The sequence below is a fragment of the Schistocerca americana genome, chromosome 8 (assembly GCF_021461395.2).
Source record: "Schistocerca americana isolate TAMUIC-IGC-003095 chromosome 8, iqSchAmer2.1, whole genome shotgun sequence".
In the NCBI taxonomy this organism is placed as follows: Eukaryota; Metazoa; Arthropoda; class Insecta; order Orthoptera; family Acrididae; genus Schistocerca; species Schistocerca americana.
Window position 1 is genome coordinate 16,686,075 of NC_060126.1, and position 26,690 is coordinate 16,712,764.

The window sequence follows — 26,690 nt, forward strand, 5'->3', positions numbered from 1 at the left end:
GGTTCAAATCATAGATAGATTGTCAGTCCTCTCGTACTTAAGTATGCATTGTGCCTTTCGTATTAAATTAGGATGCAATTTCTGTGTTTCATCGTCAATTAGAAGGTCCAAGAGATACAGGAAACCTGAAGTGAAGCATCGGAATCTAAAAGTGGACTCACAGGAGAGGTTCAAATCATAGATAGTTAGAGTGTCAGTCCTCTCGTACTTAAGTCGGCATTGTGCCTTTTGTATTAAATTCGGATGGAAACTCATCGCCTATAAGAAGGTCCAAGGGATACAGTAAACCTGAAGTGAAGCATCGGAATCTAAAACTGGACTCACAGGAGAGGTTCAAATCATAGAAAGTGAGAGTGTCAGTCCTCTTGTACTTAAGTCGGCATTGTGCCTTTTGTATTGAATTCGGATGCAATTTCTGTGTCTCATCGTCAATGAGAAGGTGCAAGGTATACAGTAAACCTGAAGTGAAGCATCGGAATCTAAAACTGGACTCACAGGAGAGGTTTAAATTATAGAAAGTGAGAGTGTCAGTCCTCTTGTACTTATGTCGGCATTGTGAATTTTGTGTTAAATTCCGATGCAATTGCTGTATTTCATCGTCAATAAGAAGGTCCAAGGGATACAGTAAACCTGAAGTGAAGCATCGGAATGTAACACTGGACTCACAGGAGAGGTTCAAATCATAGAAAGATAGAGTGTCAGTCCTCTTTTACTTAAGTCGTCATTGTGCCTTTTGTATTAAAATCGGACGCAATATCTGTGTTTCATCGTCAATAAGAAGATCCAAGGGAGACAGTCAACCTGAAGTGAAGCATCGGAATCTAAAACTGGACTCACAGGAGATTTTCAAATCATAGAAAAAGAGAGTGTCAGTCCTCTTGTACTTAAGTCGGCCTTGTGCCTTTTGTATTAATTTCGGATGCAATTTCTGTATTTCATCGTCAATAAGAAGGGCCAAAGGATACAGTAAACCTGAAGTGAAGCATCCGAATCTAAAACAGGGCTCACAGGAGAGGTTCAAATCATAGAAAGTGAGAGTGTCAGTCCTCTTGTACTTAAGTCGTCATTGTGCCTTTTTTATTAAATTCCGATGCAATTTCTGTGTTTCATCGTCAATAAGAAGGTGCAAGGTATACAGTAAACCTGAAGTGAAGCATCGGAATCTAAAACTGGACTCACAGGAGAGGTTCAAATCATAGAAAGAGAGAGTGTCACTCCTCTTTTACTTAAGGCGGCATGGTGCCTTTTGTATTAAATTCGGATCCAATTTCTGTGTTTCATCGTCAATAAGAAGGTCCAAGGGATGCAGTAAACCTGAAGTGAAGCATCGGAATCGAAAACTGGACTCACAGGAGAGGTTCAAATCATAGAAAGTGAGAGTGTCAGTCCTCTTGTACTTAAGTCGTCATTGTGCGTTTTGTATTTAATTCCGATGCAATTTCTGTGTTTCAGCGTCAATAAGAAGGTGCAAGGTATACAGTAAACCTGAAGTGAAGCACCGGAATCGAAAACTGGACTCACAGGAGAGGTTCAAATTATAGAAAGAGAGAGTGACAGTCCTCTTTTACTTAAGTCGGCATGGTGCCTTTTGTATTAAATTCGGATCCAATTTCTGTGTTTCATCGTCAATAAGAAGGTCCAAGGGATGCAGTAAACCTGAAGTGAAGCATCTAATCGAAAACTGGACTCACAGGAGAGGTTCAAATCATAGAAAGGGAGAGTGTCAATCCTCTTGTACTTAAGTCGGCATTGTGCCATTTGTATCAAATTCGGATGCAATTTCTATGTTTCATCGTCAATAAGATTGTGCAAGGTATACAGTAAGCTTGAAGTGAACCATCAGAATCTGAAACTGGACTCACAGGAGAGGGTCAAAACATAGAAAGTTAGAGTGTCAGTCCTCTTGTACTTAAGTCGGCATTGTGCCTTTTGTATTACATTCGGATGCAAACTCTGTGTTTCATCGTCTATAAGAAGGTCCAAGGGGTACAGTAAACCTGAAGTGAAGCATCGGAATCTAAAACTGGACTCACAGGATTGGTTCAGATCATAGAAAGTGAGAGCGTCTGTCCTCTTTTACTTACTTTGGCATAGTGCCTTTTGTATTAAATTCGGATCCAATTTCTGTGTTTCATCGTCAATAAGAAGGTCCAAGGGATACAGTAAACCTGAAGTGAAGCATCGGAATCTAAAACTGGATCAAATGAGTGGTTCAAATCATAGAAAGTGAGAGTGTCAGTCCTCTTGTACTTAAGTGGGCATTGTGCCTTTTGTATTAAATTAGGATGCAATATCTGTGTTTCATCGTCAATTAGAAGGTCCAAGAGATACAGGAAACCTGAAGTGAAGCATCGGAATCTAAAACTGGGCTCACAGGAGAGGTTCAAATCATAGATTGTTAGGGTGTCAGTCCTCTCGTACTTAAGTCGGCATTGTGCCTTTTTATTAAATTCGGATGCAAACTCATCGTCTATAAGAAGGTCCAAGGGATACAGTAAACCTGAAGTGAAGCATCGGAATCTAAAACTGGACTCACGGGAGAGGTTCAAATCATAGAAAGATAGAGTGTCAGTCCTCTTCTACTTAAGTCGTCATTGTGCCTTTAGTATTAAATTCAAACGCAATATCTGTGTTTTATCGTCAATAAGAAGGTCCAAGGGAGACAGTTAACCAGAAGTGAAGAATCGGAATCTAAAACTGGACTCACAGGAGATTTTCAAATCATAGAAAAAGAAAGTGTCAGTCCTCTTGTACTTAAGTCGGCATTGTGCCTTTTGTATTAATTTCGGATGCAATTTCTGTATTTCATCGTCAATAAGAAGGGCCAAAAGATGCAGTAAACCTGAAGTGAAGCATCCGAATCTAAAACAGGACTCGCAGGAGACGTTCAAATCATAGAAAGTGAGAGTGTCAGTCCTCTTGTACTTAAGTCGTCATTGTGCCTTTTGTATTAAATTCGGATCCAATATCTGTGTTTCATCGTCAATAAGAAGGTCCAAGGGATGCAGTAAACCTGAAGTGAAGCATCGGAATCGATAACTGGACTCACAGGAGAGGTTCAAATCATAGAAAGGGAGAGTGTCAGTCCTCTTGTACTTAAGTCGGCAATGTGCCGTTTGTATCAAATTCGGATGCAATTTCTATGTTTCATCGTCAATAAGATTGTGCAAGGTATACAGTAAACCTGAAGTGAACCATCAGAATCTGAAACTGGACTCACAGGAGAGGTTCAAATCATTGAAGGAGAGAGTGTCAGTCTTCGTGTACTTAAGTCGGCATTGTGCCTTTTGTATTAAATTCGGATGCAATTTCTGTATTTCATCGTCAATTAGAAGGTCCAAGGGATACAGTAAACCTGAAGTGAAGCATCGGAATCTAAAACAGGACTCACAGGAGAGGTTCAAATCATAGAAAGTTAGAGTGTCAGTCCTCTTGTACTTAAGTCGGCAATGTGCCTTTTGTATTACATTCGGATGCAAACTTTGTGTTTCATCGTCTATAAGAAGGTCCAAAGGGGTACAGTAAACCAGAAGTGAAGCAAAGGAATCTAAAACTGGACTCACAGGAGGGGTTCAAATTATAGAAAGTGAGAGTGTCAGTCCTCTTTTACTTACGTTGGCATAGTGCCTTTTGTATTAAATTCGGATCCAATTTCTGTGTTTCATCGTCAATAAGAACGTCCAAGGGATACAGTAAACCTGAAGTGAAGCATCGGAATCTAAAACTGTATCAAATGAGTGGTTCAAGTCATAGAAAGTGAGAGTGTCAGTCCTCTTGTACTTAAGTCGGCCATGTGCCTTTTGCATTAAATTAGGATGCAATTTCTGTGTTTCATCGTCAATTAGAAGGTCCAAGAGATACAGGAAACCTGAAGTGAAGCATCGGAATCTAAAACTGGACTCACAGGAGAGGTTCAAAACATAGGAAGTGAGAGTGTCAGTCCTCTTGTACTTAAGTCGGCATTGTGCCTTTTGTATTGAATTCGGATGCAATTTCTGTGTCTCATCGTCAATAAGAAGGTCCGAGGGATACAGTAAAACTGAAGTGAAGCATCGGAATCTAAAACTGGACTCACAGGAGAGCTTCACATCATAGAATGTGAGAGTGTCAGTCCTCTTTTACTTAAGTCGGCATTGTGCCTTTTGTATTAAATTCGGATGCAATTTCTGTGTTTCATCGAAAATAAGAAGGTCCAAGGTATACAGTAAACTTGAAGTGAAGCATCGGAATCTAAAACTGGACTCACAGGAGAGGTTCAAATCATAGATAGTGAGAGTGTCAGTCCTCTTTTACTTAAGTCGGCATTGTGCCTTTTGTATTATATTCGGATGTAAACTCTGTGCTTCATCGTCAATAAGAAGGTGCAAAGTATACAGCAAACCTGAAGTGAAGCATCGGAATATAAAACTGGACTCACAGGAGAGGTTTAAATTATAGAAATTGAGAGTGTCAGTCCTCTTGTACTGAAGTCGGCATTGTGCCTTTTGTATTAAATTCCGATGCAATTTCTGTGTTTCATCGTAAATAAGAAGGTCCAAGGGATACAGTAAACCTGAAGTGAAGCATCGGAATATAAAACTGGACTCACAGGAGAGGTTTAAATTATAGAAAGTGAGAGTGTCAGTCCTCTTTTACTTAAGTCGTCATTGTGCCTTTTGTATTAAATTCGGACGCATTATCTGTGTTTCATCGTCAATAAGAAGGTCCAAGGGAGACAGTTAACCTGAAGTGAAGCATCGGAATCTAAAACTGGACTCACAGGAGATTTTCAAATCATAGAAAAAGAGAGTGTCAGTCCACTTGTACTTAAGTCGGCATTGTGCCTTTTGTATTAATTTCGGATGCAATTTCTGTATTTCATCGTCAATTAGAAGGTCCAAGGGATACAGTAAACCTGAAGTGAAGCATCGGAATCTAAAACAGGACTCACAGGAGAGGTTCAAATCATAGAAAGTTAGAGTGTCAGTCCTCTTGTACTTAAGTCGGCATTGTGCCTTTTGTATTACATTCGGATGCAAACTTTGTGTTTCATCGTCTATAAGAAGGTCCAAAGGGGTACAGTAAACCTGAAGTGAAGCATCGGAATCTAAAACTGGACTCACAGGAGAGCTTCACATCATAGAATGTGAGAGTGTCAGTCCTCTTTTACTTAAGTCGGCATTGTGCCTTTTGTATTAAATTCGGATGCAATTTCTGTGTTTCATCGACAATAAGAAGCTCCAAGGTATACAGTAAACTTGAAGTGATGCATCGGAATCTAAAACTGGACTCACAGGAGAGGTTCAAATCATAGATAGTGAGAGTGTCAGTCCTCTTTTACTTAAGTCGGCATTGTGCCTTTTGTATTATATTCGGATGTAAACTCTGTGTTTCATCGTCAATAAGAAGGTGCAAAGTATACAGTAAACCTGAAGTAAAGCATCGGAATATAAAACTGGACTCACAGGAGAGGTCTAAATTGTAGAAAGTGAGAGTGTCAGTCCTCTTGTACTTAAGTCGGCATTGTGCCTTTTGTATTAAATTCGGATGAAATTTAAGTGTTTAATCGTCAATAAGAAGGTGCAAGGTATACAGTAAACCAGAAGTGAAGCATCGGAATCTAAAACTGGACTCACAGGTGAGGTTCAAATCACAGAAATTTAGAGTGTCAGTGCTCTTGTACTTATGTCGGCATCGTGGCTTTTGTATTAAATTCGGATGCAATATCTGTGTTTTATCGTCAATAAGAAGGACCAAGGGATACAGTAAACCTGAAGTGAAGCATCGGAATCTAAAACTGGACTCACAGGAGAGGTTCAAATCGTTGAAAGTGAGAGAGTCAGTCCCCGTGTACTTAAGTCGGCAATGTGTCTTTTTTATGAAATTCGGATGCAATTTCTGTGTTTCATCGTCAATAAGAAGGTTTAAGGGATACAGTAAACCTGAAGTGAAGCATTGGAATCTAAACCTGAATCACAGGAGAGGTTCAAGTCGTGGAAAGTGAGAGTGCCTGGCCTCTTGTACTTACGTCGGCATTGTGCCTTTTGTATTAAATTCGGATGCAATTACTGTGATTCATCGTCAATAAGAAGTTGCAAGGTATACAGTAAACCTGAAGTGAAGCATCGGAATCTAAAACTGGACTCACAGGAGAGGTTCAAATCATAGAAAATGAGAGTGTCAGTCCTCTTGTACTTAAGTCGGCATTGTGCCTTTTGTATTAAATACGGATGCAATTTCTGTGTTTCATTGTCAATATGAAGTTGCAAGGAATACAGTAAACCTAAAGTGAAGCATCGGAATCTAAAACTGGACTCACAGGAGAGGTTCAACTCGTAGAAAGTGAGAGTGTTAGTCCTCTTTTACTTAAGTCGGCATTGAGCCCTTTGTATTAAATTCAGATGCAATTTCTGTGTTTCATCGGCAATAAGAAGGTGCAAGGCATACAGTAAACTTGAAGTTAAGCATCGGAACCAATCGTAGAAAGTGAGAGTGTCAGTCCTCTTGTACTTAAGTCGGCATTGTGCCTTTTGTATTAAATTCGGTTGCAATTTCTGTGTTTCATAGTCAATAAGAAGGTGCAAGGAATACAGTAAACCTGAAGTGAAGCATCGGAATCTAAAACTGGACTCACAGGAGAGGTCCAAATCGTAGAAAGTGAGAGTGTCAGTCCTCTTGTACTTAAGTCGGCATTGTGGGTTTTGTATTAAATTCGGATGCAATCTCTATGTTTCATCGTCAATAAGAAGGTCCAAGGGATACATTAAACCTGAACTGAAGCATCGGGATCTAAAACTGGACCCACAGGAGAGGTTCAAATCATAGAAAGTGAGAGTGTCTGTTGTCTTGTACATAAGTCGGCATTGTGCATTTTGTATTAAATTCGTATGCAATTTCTGTGTTTCATCGTCAATAAGAAGGTGCAAGGTATACTGTAATCTTGAAGTGAAGCATCGGAACCAAAACTGGACCCACAGGAGAGGTTCAAATCGTAGAAAGTGAGAGTGTCAGACCTCTTGTACTTAAGTCGGCATTGTGCCTTTTGTATTAAATTTGGATGCAATTTCTGTGTTTCATCGACAATAAGAGAGTACAAGGTATACAGTAATCTTGAAGTGAAGCATCGGAATGTAAATCAGGACACACAGGAGAGGTTCAAATCTTAGAAAGTGAGAGTGTCAGTCCTCTTTAAGTCGGTATTGTGCCTTTTGTATTAAATTCGGATGCAATTTCTGTGTTCCTTCGTCAATAAGAAGGTGCAAGGTATACAGCAATCTTGAAGTGAAGCATCGGAATCTAAAACTGGACTCACAGGAGAGGTTCAAATCATTGAAAGTGAGAGTGTCTGTCCTCTTGTACATAAGTCGGCATTGTGCATTTTGTATTAAATTCGTATGCAATTTCTGTGTTTCATCGTCAATAAGAAGGTGCAAGCTATACAGTAATCTTGAAGTTAAGCATCGGAACCAAAACTGGACCCACAGGAGAGCTTCAAATCGTAGAAAGTGAGAGTGTCAGTCCTCTTGTACTTAAGTCGGCATTGTGCCTTTTGTATTAAATACGGATGCAATTTCTGTGTTTCATTGTCAATAAGAAGGTGCAAGGAATACAGTAAACCTAAAGTGAAGCATCGGAATCTAAAACTGGACTCACAGGAGAGGTTCAACTCGTAGAAAGTGAGAGTGTTAGTCCTCTTTTACTTAAGTCGGCATTGAGCCCTTTGTATTAAATTCAGATGCAATTTCTGTGTTTCATCGGCAATAAGAAGGTGCAAGGCATACAGTAAACTTGAAGTTAAGCATCGGAACCAATCGTAGAAAGTGAGAGTGTCAGTCCTCTTGTACTTAAGTCGGCATTGTGCCTTTTGTATTAAATTCGGTTGCAATTTCTGTGTTTCATCGTCAATAAGAAGGTGCAAGGAATACAGTAAACCTGAAGTGAAGCATCGGAATCTAAAACTGGACTCACAGGAGAGGTCCAAATCGTAGAAAGTGAGAGTGTCAGTCCTCTTGTACTTAAGTCGGCATTGTGCGTTTTGTATTAAATTCGGATGCAATCTCTATGTTTCATCGTCAATAAGAAGGTCCAAGGGATACATTAAACCTGAACTGAAGCATCGGGATCTAAAACTGGACTCACAGGAGAGGTTCAAATCATTGAAAGTGAGAGTGTCTGTTCTCTTGTACATAAGTCGGCATTGTGCATTTTGTATTAAATTCGTATGCAATTTCTGTGTTTCATCGTCAATAAGAAGGTGCAAGGTATACTGTAATCTTGAAGTGAAGCATCGGAACAAAAACTGGACCCACAGGAGAGGTTCAAATCGTAGAAAGTGAGAGTGTCAGTCCTCTTGTACTTAAGTCGGCATTGTGCCTTTTGTATTAAATTTGGATGCAATTTCTGTGTTTCATCGACAATAAGAGAGTGCAAGGTATACAGTAATCTTGAAGTGAAGCATCGGAATGTAAATCTGGACACACAGGAGAGGTTCAAATCTTAGAAAGTGAGAGTGTCAGTCCTCTTTACATAAGTCGGTATTGTGCCATTTGTATTAAATTCGGATGCAATTTCTGTGTTTCATCGTCAATATGAAGGTGCAAGGTATAGAGTGATCTTGAAGTGAAGCATCGGAATCTAAAACTGGACTCACAGGAGAAGTTCAAATCGTGGAAAGTGAGAAAGTCAGTGCTCTTGTACTTATGTCGGCATTGTGCCTTTTGGATTAAATTCGGTTGCAATTTCTATGTTTCATCGTCAATAAGAAGGTGCAAGGTATACAGTAAACATGAAGTGAAGCATCGGAATCTAAAACTGGACTCACAGGAGAGGTTCAAATCATAGAAAGTGAGAGTGTCAGTCCTCTTGTACTTAAGTCGGCATTGTGCCTTTTGTATTGAATTCGGATGCAATTTCTGTGTCTCATCGTCAATAAGAAGGTCCGAGGGATACAGTAAACCTGAAGTGAAGCATCGGAATCTAAAACTGGACTCACAGGAGAGCTTCACATCATAGAATGTGAGAGTGTCAGTCCTCTTTTACTTAAGTCGGCATTGTGCCCTTTGTATTAAATTCGGATGCAATTTCTGTGTTTCATCGACAATAAGAAGGTCCAAGGTATACAGTAAACTTGAAGTGAAGCATCGGAATCTAAAACTGGACTCACAGGAGAGGTTCAAATCATAGATAGTGAGAGTGTCAGTCCTCTTTTACTTAAGTCGGCATTGTGCCTTTCGTATTATATTCGGATGTAAACTCTGTGTTTCATCGTCAATAAGAAGGTGCAAAGTATACAGAAAACCTGAAGTGAAGCATCGGAATATAAAACTGGACTCACAGGAGAGGTTTAAATTATAGAAAGTGAGAGTGTCAGTCCTCTTGTACTTAAGTCGGCATTGTGAATTTTGTTTTAAATTCCGATGCAATTTCTGTGTTTCATCGTCAATAAGAAGGTCCAAGGGATACAGTAAACCTGAAGTGAAGCATCGGAATGTAACACTGGACTCACAGGAGAGGTTCAAATCATAGAAAGATAGAGTGTCAGTCCTCTTTTAATTAAGTCGTCATTGTGCCTTTTGTATTAAATTCGGACGCAATATCTGTGTTTCATCGTCAATAAGAAGATCCAAGGGAGACAGTTAACCTGAAGTGAAGCATCGGAATCTAAAACTGGACTCACAGGAGATTTTCAAATCATAGAAAAAGAGAGTGTCAGTCCTCTTGTACTTAAGTCGGCCTTGTGCCTTTTGTATTAATTTCGGATGCAATTTCTGTATTTCATCGTCAATAAGAAGGGCCAAAGGATACAGTAAACCTGAAGTGAAGCATCCGAATCTAAAACAGGGCCCACAGGAGAGGTTCAAATCATAGAAAGTGAGAGTGTCAGTCCTCTTGTACTTAAGTCGTCATTGTGCCTTTTTTATTAAATTCCGATGCAATTTCTGTGTTTCATCGTCAATAAGAAGGTGCAAGGTATACAGTAAACCTGAAGTGAAGCATCGGAATCTAAAACTGGACTCACAGGAGAGGTTCAAATCATAGAAAGAGAGAGTGTCACTCCTCTTTTACTTAAGTCAGCATGGTGCCTTTTGTATTATATTCGGATCCAATTTCTGTGTTTCATCGTCAATAAGAAGGTCCAAGGTATGCAGTAAACCTGAAGTGAAGCATCGGAATCGAAAACTGGACTCACAGGAGAGGTTCAAATCATAGAAAGTGAGAGTGTCAGTCCTCTTGTACTTAAGTCGTCATTGTGCGTTTTGTATTTAATTCCGATGCAATTTCTGTGTTTCAGCGTCAATAAGAAGGTGCAAGGTATACAGTAAACCTGAAGTGAACCATCAGAATCTGAAACTGGACTCACAGGAGAGGTTCAAATCATAGAAGGAGAGAGTGTCAGTCTTCGTGTACTTAAGACGGCATTGTGCCTTTTGTATTAAATTCGGATGCAATTTCTGTATTTCATCGTCAATTAGAAGGTCCAAGGGATACAGTAAACCTGAAGTGAAGCATCGGAATCTAAAACAGGACTCACAGGAGAGGTTCAAATCATAGAAAGTTAGAGTGTCAGTCCTCTTGTACTTAAGTCGGCATTCTGCCTTTTGTATTACATTCGGATGCAAACTCTGTGTTTCATCGTCTATAAGAAGGTCCAAGGGGTACAGTAAACCTGAAGTGAAGCATCGGAATCTAAAACAGGACTCACAGGAGGGGTTCAGATCATAGAAAGTGAGAGCGTCAGTCCTCTTTTACTTACGTTGGCATAGTGCCTTTTGTATTAAATTCGGATCCAATTTCTGTGTTTCATCGCCAATAAGAAGGTCCAAGGGATACAGTAAACCTGAAGTGAAGCATCGGAATCTAAAACTGGATCAAATGAGTGGTTCAAATCATAGAAAGTGAGAGTGTCAGTCCTCTTCTACTTAAGTCGGCATTGTGCCATTTGTATCGAATTCGGATGCAATTTCTATGTTTCATCGTCAATAAGATTGTGCAAGGTATACAGTAAACCTGAAGTGAACCATCAGAATCTGAAACTGGACTCACAGGAGAGGTTCAAATCATTGAAGGAGAGAGTGTCAGTCTTCGTGTACTTAAGTCGGCATTGTGCCTTTTGTATTAAATTCGGATGCAATTTCTGTATTTCATCGTCAATTAGAAGGTCCAAGGGATACAGTAAACCTGAAGTGAAGCATCGGAATCTAAAACAGGACTCACAGGAGAGGTTCAAATCATAGAAAGTTAGAGTGTCAGTCCTCTTGTACTTAAGTCGGCAATGTGCCTTTTGTATTACATTCGGATGCAAACTTTGTGTTTCATCGTCTATAAGAAGGTCCAAAGGGGTACAGTAAACCTGAAGTGAAGCAAAGGAATCTAAAACTGGACTCACAGGAGGGGTTCAAATTATAGAAAGTGAGAGTGTCAGTCCTCTTTTACTTACGTTGGCATAGTGCCTTTTGTATTAAATTCGGATCCAATTTCTATGTTTCATCGTCAATAAGAACGTCCAAGGGATACAGTAAACCTGAAGTGAAGCATCGGAATCTAAAACTGTATCAAATGAGTGGTTCAAATCATAGAAAGTGAGAGTGTCAGTCCTCTTGTACTTAAGTCGGCCATGTGCCTTTTGTATTAAATTAGGATGCAATTTCTGTGTTTCATCGTCAATTAGAAGGTCCAAGAGATACAGGAAACCTGAAGTGAAGCATCGGAATCTAAAACTGGACTCACAGGAGAGGTTCAAATCATAGGAAGTGAGAGTGTCAGTCCTCTTGTACTTAAGTCGGCATTGTGCCTTTTGTATTGAATTCGGATGCAATTTCTGTGACTCATCGTCAATAAGAAGGTCCGAGGGGTACAGTAAACTGAAGTGAAGCATCGGAATCTAAAACTGGACTCACAGGAGAGCTTCACATCATAGAATGTGAGTGTGTCAGTCCTCTTTTACTTAAGTCGGCATTGTGCCTTTTGTATTATATTCGGATGTAAACTCTGCGTTTCATCGTCAATAAGAAGGTGCAAAGTATACAGCAAACCTGAAGTGAAGCATCGCAATATAAAACTGGACTCACAGGAGAGGTTTAAATTATAGAAATTGAGAGTTTCAGTCCTCTTGTACTTAAGTCGGCATTGTGCCTTTTGTATTAAATTCCGATGCAATTTCTGTGTTTCATCGTAAATAAGAAAGTCCAAGGGATACAGTAAACTTGAAGTGAAGCATCGGAATCCAACACTGGACTCACAGGAGAGGTTCAAATCATAGAAAGGGAGAGTGTCAGCCGTCTTGTACTTAAGTCGGCATTGTGCCATTTGTATCAAAGTCGGATGCAATTTCTATGTTTCATCGTCAATAAGATTGTGCAAGGTAAACAGTAAACCTGAAGTGAACCATCAGAATCTGAAACTGGACTCACAGGAGAGGTTCAAATCATAGAAGGAGAGAGTGTCAGTCTTCGTGTACTTAAGTCGGCATTGTGCCTTTTGTATTAAATTCGGATGCAATTTCTGTATTTCATCGTCAATTAGAAGGTCCAAGGGATACAGTAAACCTGAAGTGAAGCATCGGAATCTAAAACAGGACTCACAGGAGAGGTTCAAATCATAGAAAGTTAGAGTGTCAGTCCTCTTGTACTTAAGGCGGCATTGTGCCTTTTGTATTACATTCGGATGCAAACTTTGTGTTTCATCGTCTATAAGAAGGTCCAAAGGGGTACAGTAAACCTGATGTGAAGCATCGGAATCTAAAACTGGACTCACAGGAGGGGTTCAAATCATAGAAAGTGAGAGTGTCAGTCCAATTTTACTTACGTTGGCATAGTGCCTTTTGTATTAAATTCGGATCCAATTTCTGTGTTTCATCGTCAATAAGAAGGTCCAAGGGATACAGTAAACCTGAAGTGAAGCATCGGAATCTAAAACAGGATCAAATGAGTGGTTCAAATCATAGAAAGTGAGAGTGTCAGTCCTCTTGTACTTAAGTCGGCATTGTGCCTTTTGTATTAAATTAGGATTCAATTTCTGTGTTTCATCGTCAATTAGAAGGTCCAAGAGATACAGGATACCTGAAGTGAAGCATCGGAATCTAAAACTGGACTCACAGGAGAGGTTCAAATCATACATAGTTAGAGTGTCAGTCCTCTCGTACTTAAGTTTGCATTGTGCCTTTTGTATTAAATTCGGATGCAAACTCATCGTCTATAAGAAGGTTCAAGGGATACGGTAAACCTGAAGTGAAGCATCGGAATCTAAAACTGGACTCACAGGAGAGGTTCAAATCATAGGAAGTGAGAGTGTCAGTCCTCTTGTACTTAAGTCGGCATTGTGCCTTTTGTATTGAATTCGGATGCAATTTCTGTGTCTCAACGTCAATAAGAAGGTCCGAGGGATACAGTAAAACTGAAGTGAAGCATCGGAATCTAAAACTGGACTCACAGGCGAGCTTCACATCATAGAATGTGAGAGTGTCAGTCCTCTTTTACTTAAGTCGGCATTGTGCCTTTTGTATTAAATTCGGATGCAATTTCTGTGTTTCATCGACAATAAGAAGGTCCAAGGTATACAGTAAACTTGAAGTGATGCATCGGAATCTAAAACTGGACTCACAGGAGAGGTTCAAATCATAGATAGTGAGAGTGTCAGTCCTCTTTTACTTAAGTCGGCATTGTGCCTTTTGTATTATATTCGGATGTAAACTCTGTGTTTCATCGTCAATAAGAAGGTGCAAAGTATACAGTAAACCTGAAGTAAAGCATCGGAATATAAAACTGGACTCACAGGAGAGGTCTAAATTGTAGAAAGTGAGAGTGTCAGTCCTCTTGTACTTAAGTCGGCATTGTGCCTTTTGTATTAAATTCGGATGAAATTTAAGTGTTTAATCGTCAATAAGAAGGTGCATGGTATACAGTAAACCAGAAGTGAAGCATCGGAATCTAAAACTGGACTCACAGGTGAGGTTCAAATCATAGAAAGTTAGAGTGTCAGTGCTCTTGTACTTATGTCGGCATCGTGGATTTTGTATTAAATTCGGATGCAATATCTGTGTTTTATCGTCAATAAGAAGGTCCAAGGGATACAGTAAACCTGAAGTGAAGCTTCGGAATCTAAAACTGGACTCACAGGAGAGGTTCAAATCGTTGAAAGTGAGAGAGTCAGTCCCCATGTACTTAAGTCGGCAATGTGTCTTTTTTATGAATTCGGATGCAATTTCTGTGTTTCATCGTCAATAAGAAGGTGCAAGGTATACAGTAAACCTGCAGTGAAGAATCGGAATCTAAAACTGGACTCACAGGAAAGGTTCAAATCATAGAAAGTGAGAGTGTCAGTCCACTTGTACTTAAGTCTGCATTCATCCTTTTGTATTATTTCGGATGCAATTTCTGTGCTTCATCGTCAATAAGAAGGTCCAAGGGATACAAAAAACCTGAAGTGAAGCATTGGAATCTATACCTGGATCACAGGAGAGGTTCAAGTCGTGGAAAGTGAGAGTGTGTGGCCTCTTGTACTTACGTCGGCATTGTGCCTTTTGTATTAAATTCGGATGCAATTACTGTGATTCATCGTCAATAAGAAGTTGCAAGGTATACAGTAAACCTGAAGTGAAGCATCGGTATCTAAAACTGGACTCACAGGAGAGGGTCAATTCATAGAAAATGAGAGTGTCAGTCCTCTTGTACTTAAGTAAGGATTGTGCCTTTTGTATTAAATTCGGATGCAATATCTGTGATTCATCGTCAATAAGAAGGTGCAAGGTATACAGTAAACCTGAAGTGAAGCATCGGAATCTAAAACTGGACTCACAGGAGAGGTTCAAATCGTAGAAAGTGAGAGTGTCAGTCCTCTTGTACTTAAGTAGGCATTGTGCCTTTTGTATTAAATTCCGATGCAATTTCTGTATTTCATCGTCAATAAGAAAGTGCAAGGTATACAGTAAACCCGAAGTGAAGTATCGGAATCTAAAACTGGACTCACAGGAGAGGTTCAAATCGTAGAAAGTGAGAGTTTCAGTCCTCTTGTACTTATGTCGGCATTGAGCCTTTTGTATTAAATTCGGATGCAATTTCTATGTTTCATCGTCAATAAGAATGTCCAAGGGATGCAGTAAACCTGACCTGAAGCATCGGAATCTGAAACTGGACTCACAGGAGAGGTTCAAATCATAGGAAGGGAGAGTGTCAATCCTCTTGTACTTATGTCGGCATTGTGTCTTTTGTATTATATTCGGATGCAATTTCTGTGTTCCATCGTCAATAAGAAGGTGCAAGGTGTACAGTAAAACTGAAGTGAAGCATCGGAATCTAAAATGGAACCACAAGAGAGCTTCAAATCGTAGCAAGTGAGAGTGTCAGTCCTCTTGTACTTAAGTCGGCATTGTGCTTTTTGTATTAAATTCGGATGCAATTTCTATGTTTCATCGTCAATAAGAAGGTGCAAGGTATACAGTAAACCTGAAGTGAAGCATCGAAATATAAAACTGGACTCACAGGAGAGGTTCAAATCACAGAAAGTGAGAGTGTCAGTCCTCTTTTACTGAAGTCGGCATTGTGAGTTTTGTATTAATTACGGACGCAATTTCTGTGTTTCATCGTCAATAAGAAGGTCCAAGGAATACAGTAAACCTGAAGTGAGGCATCGGAATCTAAAACTGGACTCACAGGAGAGGTTCAAATCATAGAAAGTGAGAGTGTCAGTCCTCTTGTACTTAAGTCGGTATTGTGCCTTTTGTATTAAATTCGGATGCAATCTCTGTGTTTCATCGTCAATTAGAAGGTCCAAGGGATACTTTAAACCTGAAGTGAAGCATCGCGATCTAAAACTGGACTCACAGGAGAGATTCAAATCATAGAGAGTGAGAGTGTCAGACCTTATCTACCTAGGTCGGCATTGTGCCTTTTGTATTAACATCGGTTGCAATTTCTGTGTTTCATCGTCAACAAGTAGGTGGAAGGTATACAGTAATCTTGAAGTGAAGCATCGAAATCTAAAACTGGACTAACAGGAGAGGTTCAAATCGTAGAAAGTGAGAGTGTCGGCCCTCTTGTACTTAAGTCGGCATTGTGACTTTTGAATTAAATTCGGATGCAATTTCTGTGCTTCATCGTCAATAAGAAGGTGCAAGGTATACAGTAATCTTGAAGTGAAGCATCGAAATCTAAAACTGGACTCACAGGAGAGGTTCAAATCGTAGAAAGTGAGAGTGTCAGTCCTCTTGTGCTTACGTCGGCAATGTGCCTTTTGTATTAAATTCGGATGCAATTTCTGTGTTTCATCGTCAATAAGAAGGTGCAAGGTATACAGTAATCATGAAGTGTAGCATCATAATCTAAAACTGGACTCACAGGAGAGGTTCGAATCCTAGAAAGTGAGGGTGTCATTCCGATTGTACTTAAGTGGGCATTGTGCCTTTTGTATTAAATTCGGATGCAATTTCTGTGTTCCATCGTCAATAAGAAGGTGCAAGGTATACAGCAGTCTTGAAGTGAAGCATCGGAATGTAAAACTGGACTCACAGGAGAGGTTCAAATCATAGAAAGTGAGAGTGTCTGTCCTCTTGTAGATAAGTCGGCATTGTGCATTTTGTATTAAATTCGTATGCAATATCTGTGCTTCATCGTCAATAAGGAGGTGCAAGGTATACAGTAAACTTGAAGTTAAGCATCGGAACCAATCGTAGAAAGTGAGAGTGTCAGTCCTCTTGTACTTAAGTCGGCATTGTGCCTTTTGTATTAAATTCGGTTGCAATTTCTGTGTTTCATCGTCAATAAGAAGGTGCAAGGAATACAGTAAACCTGAAGTGAAGCATCGGAATCTAAAACTGGACTCACAGGAGAGGTTCAAATCATAGAAAGTGAGAGTGTCAGTCCTCTTGTACTTAAGTCGGCATTGTGCATTTTCTATTAAATTTGGATGCAATTCTTTGTTTCATTGTCAATAGGAAGGTGCAAGGTATACAGTAATCTTGAAGTGAAGCATCGGAATCTAAAACTGGACTCACAGAAGAGGTTCAAATCTTAGAAAGTGAAAGTAGCGGTCCTCTTGTACTTAAGTCGGCATTGTGCCTTTTGTATTAAATTCGGATGCAATTTCTGTGTTTCATCGACAATAAGAAGGTGCAAGGTATAAAGTAAACCAGAAGTGAAGCATCGGAAACTAAAACTGGACTCACAGGAGAGGTTCAAATCACAGAAAGTGAGAGTGTCAGTCCTCTTGTACTTATGTCGGCATTGTGCCTTTCGTATTAAATTAGGATGCAATTTCTGTGTTTCATCGTCAATAAGAAGGTGCAAGTTATACAGTAAACCTGAAGTGAAGCATCGGAATCTAAAACTGTACTCACAGGAGAGGTTCAAATCATAGAAAGTGAGACTGTCAATCCTCTGGTACTTAAGTCGGCATTGTGAGTTTTGTATTAAAATCGGATGCAATTTCTACGTTTCATCGTCAATAAGAAGGTGCAAGGTATCCAGTAAACCTGATGTGAAGCATCGGAATCCAAAACTGGACTCACAGGAGAGGTTCAAATCCTAGAAAGTGAGGGTGTCATTCTGATTGTACTTAAGTCGGCATTGTGCCTTTTATATTACATTCGGATGCAATTTCTGTGTTCCTTCGTCAATAAGAAGGTGCAAGGTATACAGCAATCTTGAAGTGAAGCATCGGAATGTAAAACTGGACTCACAGGAGAGGTTCAAATCATAGAAAGTGAGAGTGTCTGTCCTCTTGTACATAAGTCGGCATTGTGCATTTTGTATTAAATTCGTATGCAATTTCTGTGTTTCATCGTCAATGAGAAGGTGCAAGGTATACAGTAAACTTGAAGTTAAGCATCGGAACCAATCGTAGAAAGTGAGAGTGTCAGTCCTGTTGTACTTAAGTCGGCATTGTGCCTTTTGTATAAAATTAGGATGCAATTTCTGTGTTTCATCGTCAATAAGACGGTGCAAGGTATACAGTAAACCTGAAGTGAAGCATTGGAATCAAAAACTGGACTCACAGGAGAGGTTCAAATCATAGAAAGTGAGAGTAACAGTCCTCTTGTACTTAGGTCGGCATTGTGCCTTTTGTATAAAATTCGGATGCAATTTCTGTGTTTCATCGTCTATAAGTAGGTGCAAGGTATACAGTAATCTTGAAGTGAAGCATCGGAATCTAAAACTAGGCTCACAGGAGAGGTTCAAATCGTAGTAAGTGAGAGTGTCAGTCCTCTTGTACTTACGTCGGCAGTGTGCCTTTTGTATTAAATTCGGATGCTATTTCTGTGTTTCATCGTCAATAAGAAAGTTCAAGGTATACAGCAATCTTGAAGTGAAGCACCGAAATCAAAAACTGGACTCACAGGTGAGGTCCAAATCGTAGAAAGTGAGAGTGTTAGTCCTCTTGTACTTAAGTCGGCATTGTGCCTTTTGTATTAAATTCGGATGCAATTTCTGTGTTTCATCGTCAATAAGAAGGTGCAAGGTAATCAGTAAACCTGAAGTGTAGCATCAGGATCTAAAACTGGACTCACAGGAGACGTTCAAATCATCGAAAGTAAGATTGTCAGTCCGCTTGTACTTACGTCGGCATTGTGCCTTTTGTATTAAATTCGGATGCAATTTCTGTGCTTCATCGTCAATAAGAAGGTGCAAGCCATACAGTAAATCTTGAAGTGAAGCATCGGAATCTAAAACTGAATTCACAGGAGAGGTTCAAATCGTTGAAATTGAGAGTGTCAATCCGCTTGTACTTAAGTCGGCATTGTGCCTTTTGTATTAAATTCGGATGCTATTTCTGTGTTTCATCGTCAATAAGAAGGTGCAAGGTATACAGTAAACCTGAAGTGAAGCATCGGAATCTAAAACTGGACTCACAGGAGAGGTTCAAATCGTAGAAAGTGAGAGTGTCAGTCCTCTTGTACTTAAGTCGGCATTGTGCTTTTTGTATTAAATTTGAATGCGATTTCTGTGTTTCATCGTCAATAAGATGGTGTAAGGTATACAGCAAACCTGAAGTGAAGCATCGGATTCTAAAACAGGACTCACAGGAGACTCTCAAATCATAGAAAAAGAGAGTGTCAGTCCTCTTGTACTTAAGTCGGCATTGTGCATTTTGTATCAAATTCGGATGCAATTGCTGTGTTTCATCGTCAATAAGAACGTGCAAGGTATACAATAATCTTGAAGTGAAGCATCAGAATCAACAACTGGACTCACAGGTGAGGTTCAAATCGTAGAAAGTGAGAGTGTCAGTCCGCTTGCACTTACGTCGGCATTGTGCCATTTGTATTAAATTCGGATGCGATATCTGTGTTTCATCGTCAATAAGAAGGTGCAAGGTATACAGTAAACCTGTTGTGAAGCATCGGAATCTAAAACTGGACTCACAGGAGAGGTTCAAATCATGGAAAATGAGCGTGTCAGTCCTCTTTCACTTATATCGGCATTGTGCCTTTTGTACTAAATTCGCATGCAATTTCTGTGTTTCATCGTCACTAAGCAGGGCCTAGGGATACAGTATCCCTGAAGTGAAGCATCGGAATCTAAAACTGGACTCACAGGAGAGGTTCAAATCGTAGAAAGTGAGAGTGTGAGTCCTCTTGTACTTAAGTAGGCATTGTGCCTTTTGTATTAAATTCCGATGCAATTTCTGTATTTCATCGTCAATAAGAAAGTGCAAGGTATACAGTAAACCCGAAGTGAAATATCGGAATCTAAAACTGGACTCACAGGAGAGGTTCGAATCGTAGAAAGTGAGAGTTTCAGTCCTCTTGTACTTATGTCGGCATTGAGCCTTTTGTATTAAATTCGGATGCAATTTCTGTGTTTCATCGTCAATAAGAAGGTGCAAGGTAAACAGTAAACCTGAAGTGAAGCATCGGAATCTAAAACTGGACTCACAGGAGAGGTTCAACTCGTAGAAAGTGAGAGTGTTAGTCCTCTTTTACTTAAGTCGGCATTGAGCCCTTTGTATTAAATTCAGATGCAATTTCTGTGTTTCATCGGCAATAAGAAGGTGCAAGGCATACAGTAAACTTGAAGTTAAGCATCGGAACCAATCGTAGAAAGTGAGAGTGTCAGTCCTCTTGTACTTAAGTCGGCATTGTGCCTTTTGTATTAAATTCGGTTGCAATTTCTGTGTTTCATCGTCAATAAGAAGGTGCAAGGTATACAGTAAACATGAAGTGAAGCATCGGAATCTAAAACTGGACTCACAGGAGAGGTTCAAAACATAGAAAGTGAGAGTGACAGTCCTCTTGTACTTACGTCGGCATTGTGCTTTTTGTATTAAATTCGGATGCAATTTCTGTGTTTCATCGTCAATAAGAAGGTGCAAGGTATACAGTAAACCTGAAGGGTAGCATCATAATCTAAAACTGGACTCACAGGAGAGGTTCAAATCCTAGAAAGTGAAAGTGTCAGTCCTCTTGTACTTAAGTCCTCATTGCGCCTTTTGTATTAAATTCGGATGTAATTTCTGTGTTCCTTCGTCAATAAGAAGGTGCAAGGTATACAGCTATCTTGAAGTGAAGCAACGGAATCTAAAACTGGACCCATAGGAGAGGTTCAAATCGTAGAAAGTGAGAGTGTCAGTCCTCTTGTACTTAAGTCGGCATTGTGCCTTTTGTATTAAATTTGGATGCAATTTCTGTGTTTCATCGACAATAAGAGAGTGCAAGGTATACAGTAATCTTGAAGTGAAGCATCGGAATGTAAATCTGGACTCACAGGAGAGGTTCAAATCTTAGAAAGTGAGAGTGTCAGTCCTCTTTACATAAGTCGGTATTGTGCCTTTTGTATTAAATTCGGATGCAATTTCTGTGTTTCATCGTCAATATGAAGGTGCAAGTTATAGAGTGATCTTGAAGTGAAGCATCGGAATCTAAAACTGGACTCACAGGAGAGGTTCAAATCGTGGAAAGGGAGAAAGTCAGTCCTTCTTGTACTTAATTCAGCATTGTGCTTTTGTATTAAATTCGGATGCAATTTCTGTCTTTCATCGTCAATATGAAGGTGCAAGGTATAGAGTGATCTTGAAGTGAAGCATCGGAATCGAAAGCTGAACTCATTGGAGAGGTTCAAATCGTAGAAAGTGAGAGTGTCAGTCCCTTTGTACTTAAGTCGGCATTGTGCCTTTTGTATTAAATTCGGATGCAATTTCTATGTTTCATCGTCAATAAGAATGTCCAAGGGATGCAGTAAACCTGACCTGAAGCATCGGAATCTGAAACTGGACTCACAGGAGAGGTTCAAATCATAGGAAGGGAGAGTGTCAATCCTCTTGTACTTATGTCGGCATTGTGTCTTTTGTATTATATTCGGATGCAATTGCTGTGTTCCATCGTCAATAAGAAGGTGCAAGGTGTACAGTAAAACTGAAGTGAAGCATCGGAATCTAAAATGGAACCACAAGAGTGCTTCAAATCGTAGCAAGTGAGAGTGTCAGTCCTCTTGTACTTAAGTCGGCATTGTGCTTTTTGTATTAAATTCGGATGCAATTTCTATGTTTCATCGTCAATAAGAAGGTGCAAGGTATACAGAAAACCTGAAGTGAAGCATCGAAATATAAAACTGGACTCACAGGAGAGGTTCAAATCACAGAAAGTGAGAGTGTCAGTCCTCTTTTACTGAAGTCGGCATTGTGAGTTTTGTATTAATTACGGATGCAATTTCTGTGTTTCATCGTCAATAAGAAGGTCCAAGGAATACAGTAAACCTGAAGTGAGGCATCGGAATCTAAAACTGGACTCACAGGAGAGGTTCAAATCATAGAAAGTGAGAGTGTCAGTCCTCTTGTACTTAAGTCGGTATTGTGCCTTTTGTATTAAATTCGGATGCAATCTCTGTGTTTCATCGTCAATAAGAAGGTCCAAGGGATACATTAAACCTGTAGTGAAGCATCGCGATCTAAAACTGGACTCACAGGAGAGATTCAAATCATAGAGAGTGAGAGTGTCAGACCTTATGTACCTAGGTCGGTATTGTGCCTTTTGTATTAACATCGGTTGCAATTTCTGTGTTTCATCGTCAACAAGGAGGTGGAAGGTATACAGTAATCTTGAAGTGAAGCATCGAAATCTAAAACTGGACTAACAGGAGAGGTTCAAATCGTAGAAAGTGAGAGTGTCGGCCCTCTTGTACTTAAGTCGGCATTGTGACTTTTGAATTAAATTCGGATGCAATTTCTGTGCTTCATCGTCAATAAGAAGGTGCAAGGTATACAGTAAACCTGAAGTGAAGCATCGAAATATAAAACTGGACTCACAGGAGAGGTTCAAATCACAGAAAGTGAGAGTGTCAGTCCTCTTTTACTGAAGTCGGCATTGTGAGTTTTGTATTAATTACGGATGCAATTTCTGTGTTTCATCGTCAATAAGAAGGTCCAAGGAATACAGTAAACCTGAAGTGAAGCATCGAAATATAAAACTGGACTCACAGGAGAGGTTCAAATCACAGAAAGTGAGAGTGTCAGTCCTCTTTTACTGAAGTCGGCATTGTGAGTTTTGTATTAATTACGGATGCAATTTCTGTGTTTCATCGTCAATAAGAAGGTCCAAGGAATACAGTAAACCTGAAGTGAGGCATCGGAATCTAAAACTGGACTCACAGGAGAGGTTCAAATCGTAGAAAGTGAGAGTGTCAGTCCTCTTGTGCTTACGTCGGCAATGTGCCTTTTGTATTAAATTCGGATGCAATTTCTGTGTTTCATCGTCAATAAGAAGGTTCAAGGTATACAGTAAACATGAAGTGTAGCATCATAATCTAAAACTGGACTCACAGGAGAGGTTCGAATCCTAGAAAGTGAGGGTGTCATTCCGATTGTACTTAAGTGGGCATTGTGCCTTTTGTATTAAATTCGGATGCAATTTCTGTGTTCCATCGTCAATAAGAAGGTGCAAGGTATACAGCAATCTTGAAGTGAAGCATCGGAATGTAAAACTGGACTCACAGGAGAGGTTCAAATCATAGAAAGTGAGAGTGTCTGTCCTCTTGTAGATAAGTCGGCATTGTGCATTTTGTATTAAATTCGTATGCAATATCTGTGTTTCATCGTCAATAAGGAGGTGCAAGGTATACAGTAAACTTGAAGTTAAGCATCGGAACCAATCGTAGAAAGTTAAAGTGTCAGTCCTCTTGTACTTAAGTCGGCATTGTGCCTTTTGTATTAAATTCGGTTGCAATTTCTGTGTTTCATCGTCAATAAGAAGGTGCAAGGAATACAGTAAACCTGAAGTGAAGCATCGGAATCTAAAACTGGACTCACAGGAGAGGTTCAAATCATAGGAAGTGAGAGTGTCAGTCCTCTTGTACTTAAGTCGGCATTGTGCATTTTCTATTAAATTTTGATGCAATTCTTTGTTTCATTGTCAATAGGAAGGTGCAAGGTATACAGTAATCTTGAAGTGAAGCATCGGAATCTAAAACTGGACTCACAGGAGAGGTTCAAATCTTAGAAAGTGAAAGTAGCGGTCCTCTTGTACATAAGTCGGCATTGTGCCTTTTGTATTAAATTCGGATGCAATTTCTGTGTTTCATCGACAATAAGAAGGTGCAAGGTATAAAGTAAACCAGAAGTGAAGCATCGGAAACTAAAACTGGACTCACAGGAGAGGTTCAAATCACAGAAAGTGAGAGTGTCAGTCCTCTTGTACTTATGTCGGCATTGTGCCTTTTGTATTAAATTCGGATGCTATTTCTGTGTTTCATCGTCAATAAGAAGGTTCAAGGTATACAGCAATCTTGAAGTGAAGCACCGAAATCAAAAACTGGACTCACAGGTGAGGTCCAAATCGTAGAAAGTGAGAGTGTTAGTCCTCTTGTACTTAAGTCGGCATTGTGCCTTTTGTATTGAATTCGGATGCAATTTCTGTGTTTCATCGTCAATAAGAAGGTGCAAGGTAATCAGTAAACCTGAAGTGTAGCATCAGGATCTAAAACTGGACTCACAGGAGACGTTCAAATCATCGAAAGTAAGATTGTCAGTCCGCTTGTACTTACGTCGGCATTGTGCCTTTTGTATTAAATTCGGATGCAATTTCTGTGCTTCATCGTCAATAAGAAGGTGCAAGCCATACAGTAAATCTTGAAGTGAAGCATCGGAATCTAAAACTGAATTCACAGGAGAGGTTCAAATCGTTGAAATTGAGAGTGTCAATCCGCTTGTACTTAAGTCGGCATTGTGCCTTTTGTATTAAATTCGGATGCTATTTCTGTGTTTCATCGTCAATAAGAAGGTGCAAGGTATACAGTAAACCTGAAGTGAAGCATCGGAATCTAAAACTGGACTCACAGGAGAGGTTCAAATCGTAGAAAGTGAGAGTGTCAGTCCTCTTGTACTTAAGTCGGCATTGTGCTTTTTGTATTAAATTTGAATGCGATTTCTGTGTTTCATCGTCAATAAGATGGTGTAAGGTATACAGCAAACCTGAAGTGAAGCATCGGATTCTAAAACAGGACTCACAGGAGACTCTCAAATCATAGAAAAAGAGAGTGTCAGTCCTCTTGTACTTAAGTCGGCATTGTGCATTTTGTATCAAATTCGGATGCAATTGCTGTGTTTCATCGTCAATAAGAACGTGCAAGGTATACAATAATCTTGAAGTGAAGCATCAGAATCAACAACTGGACTCACAGGTGAGGTTCAAATCGTAGAAAGTGAGAGTGTCAGTCCGCTTGCACTTACGTCGGCATTGTGCCATTTGTATTAAATTCGGATGCGATTTCTGTGTTTCATCGTCAATAAGAAGGTGCAAGGTATACAGTAAACCTGTTGTGAAGCATCGGAATCTAAAACTGGACTCACAGGAGAGGTTCAAATCATGGAAAATGAGTGTGTCAGTCCTCTTTCGCTTATATCGGCACTGTGCCTTTTGTACTACATTCGCATGCAATTTCTGTGTTTCATCGTCACTAAGCAGGGCCTAGGGATACAGTATCCCTGAAGTGAAGCATCGGAATCTAAAACTGGCCTCACAGGAGAGGTTCAAATCATAGAAAGTTAGAGAGTCAGTCCTCTTGTACTTAAGTCGGCATTGTGCCTTTGGATTAAATTCGGATGCAAACTACGTGTTTCATTGTCAACAAGAAGGTCCAAGGGATACAGTAAACATGAAGTGAAGCATCGGAATCAAAAACTGGACTCACAGGAGAGGTTCAAATCATAGAAAGTGAGAGTGTCAGTCGTCTTGCACTTGAGTCGGCATTGTGAATGGTTCGAATGGCTCTGAGCACTATGGGACTCAACTGCTGAGGTCATTAGTCCCCTAGAACTTAGAACTAGTTAAACCTAACTAACCTAAGGACATCACAAACATCCATGCCCGAGGCAGGATTCGAACCTGCGACCGTAGCGGTCTTGCGGTTCCAGACTGCAGCGCCTTTAACCGCACGGCCACTTCGGCCGGCTAGTCGGCATTGTGGCTTTTGTATTAAAGTCAGATGCAAATTCAGTGTTTCATCGTCAATGAGAAGTCCAAGGGATACACTAAACCTGAAGTGAAGCGTCTGAATCTAAAAGTGGACTCACAGGAGAGGTTCAAATCATAGAAAGTGAGAGTGTCAGTCCTCTTGTACTTAGGTAGGCATTGTGCCTTTTGTATTAAATTCGGATGCAATTTCTATGTTTCATCGTCAATAAGAATGTCCAAGGGATGCAGTAAACCTAACCTGAAGCATCGGAATCTGAAACTGGACTCACAGGAGAGGTTCAAATCATAGGAAGGGAGAGTGTCAATCCTCTTGTACTTATGTCGGCATTGTGTCTTTTGTATTATATTCGGATGCAATTTCTGTGTTCCATCGTCAATAAGAAGGTGCAAGGTGTACAGTAAAACTGAAGTGAAGCATCGGACTCTAAAATGGAACCACAAGAGAGCTTCAAATCGTAGCAAGTGAGAGTGTCAGTCCTCTTTTACTTAAGTCGGCATTGTGCTTTTTGTATTAAATTCGGATGCAATTTCTATGTTTCATCGTCAATAAGAAGGTGCAAGGTATACAGTAAACCTGAAGTGAAGCATCGAAATATAAAACTGGACTCACAGGAGAGGTTCAAATCACAGAAAGTGAGAGTGTCAGTCCTCTTTTACTGATGTCGGCATTGTGAGTTTTGTATTAATTACGGATGCAATTTCTGTGTTTCATCGTCAATAAGAAGGTCCAAGGAATACAGTAAACCTGAAGTGAGGCATCGGAATCTAAAACTGGACTCACAGGAGAGGTTCAAATCATAGAAAGTGAGAGTGTCAGTCCTCTTGTACTTAAGTCGGTATTGTGCCTTTTGTATTAAATTCGGATGCAATCTCTGTGTTTCATCGTCAATAAGAAGGTCCAAAGGATACATCAAACCTGAAGTGAAGCATCGCGATCTAAAACTGGACTCACAGGAGAGATTCAAATCATAGAGAGTGAGAGTGTCAGACCTTATGTACCTAGGTCGGCATTGTGCCTTTTGTATTAACATCGGTTGCAATTTCTGTGTTTCATCGTCAACAAGTAGGTGGAAGGTATACAGTAATCTTGAAGTGAAGCATCGAAATCTAAAACTGGACTATCAGGAGAGGTTCAAATCGTAGAAAGTGAGAGTGTCGGCCCTCTTGTACTTAAGTCGGCATTGTGACTTTTGAATTAAATTCGGATGCAATTTCTGTGCTTCATCGTCAATAAGAAGGTGCAAGGTATACAGTAATCTTCAAGTGAAGCATCGAAATCTAAAACTGGACTCACAGGAGAGGTTCAAATCGTAGA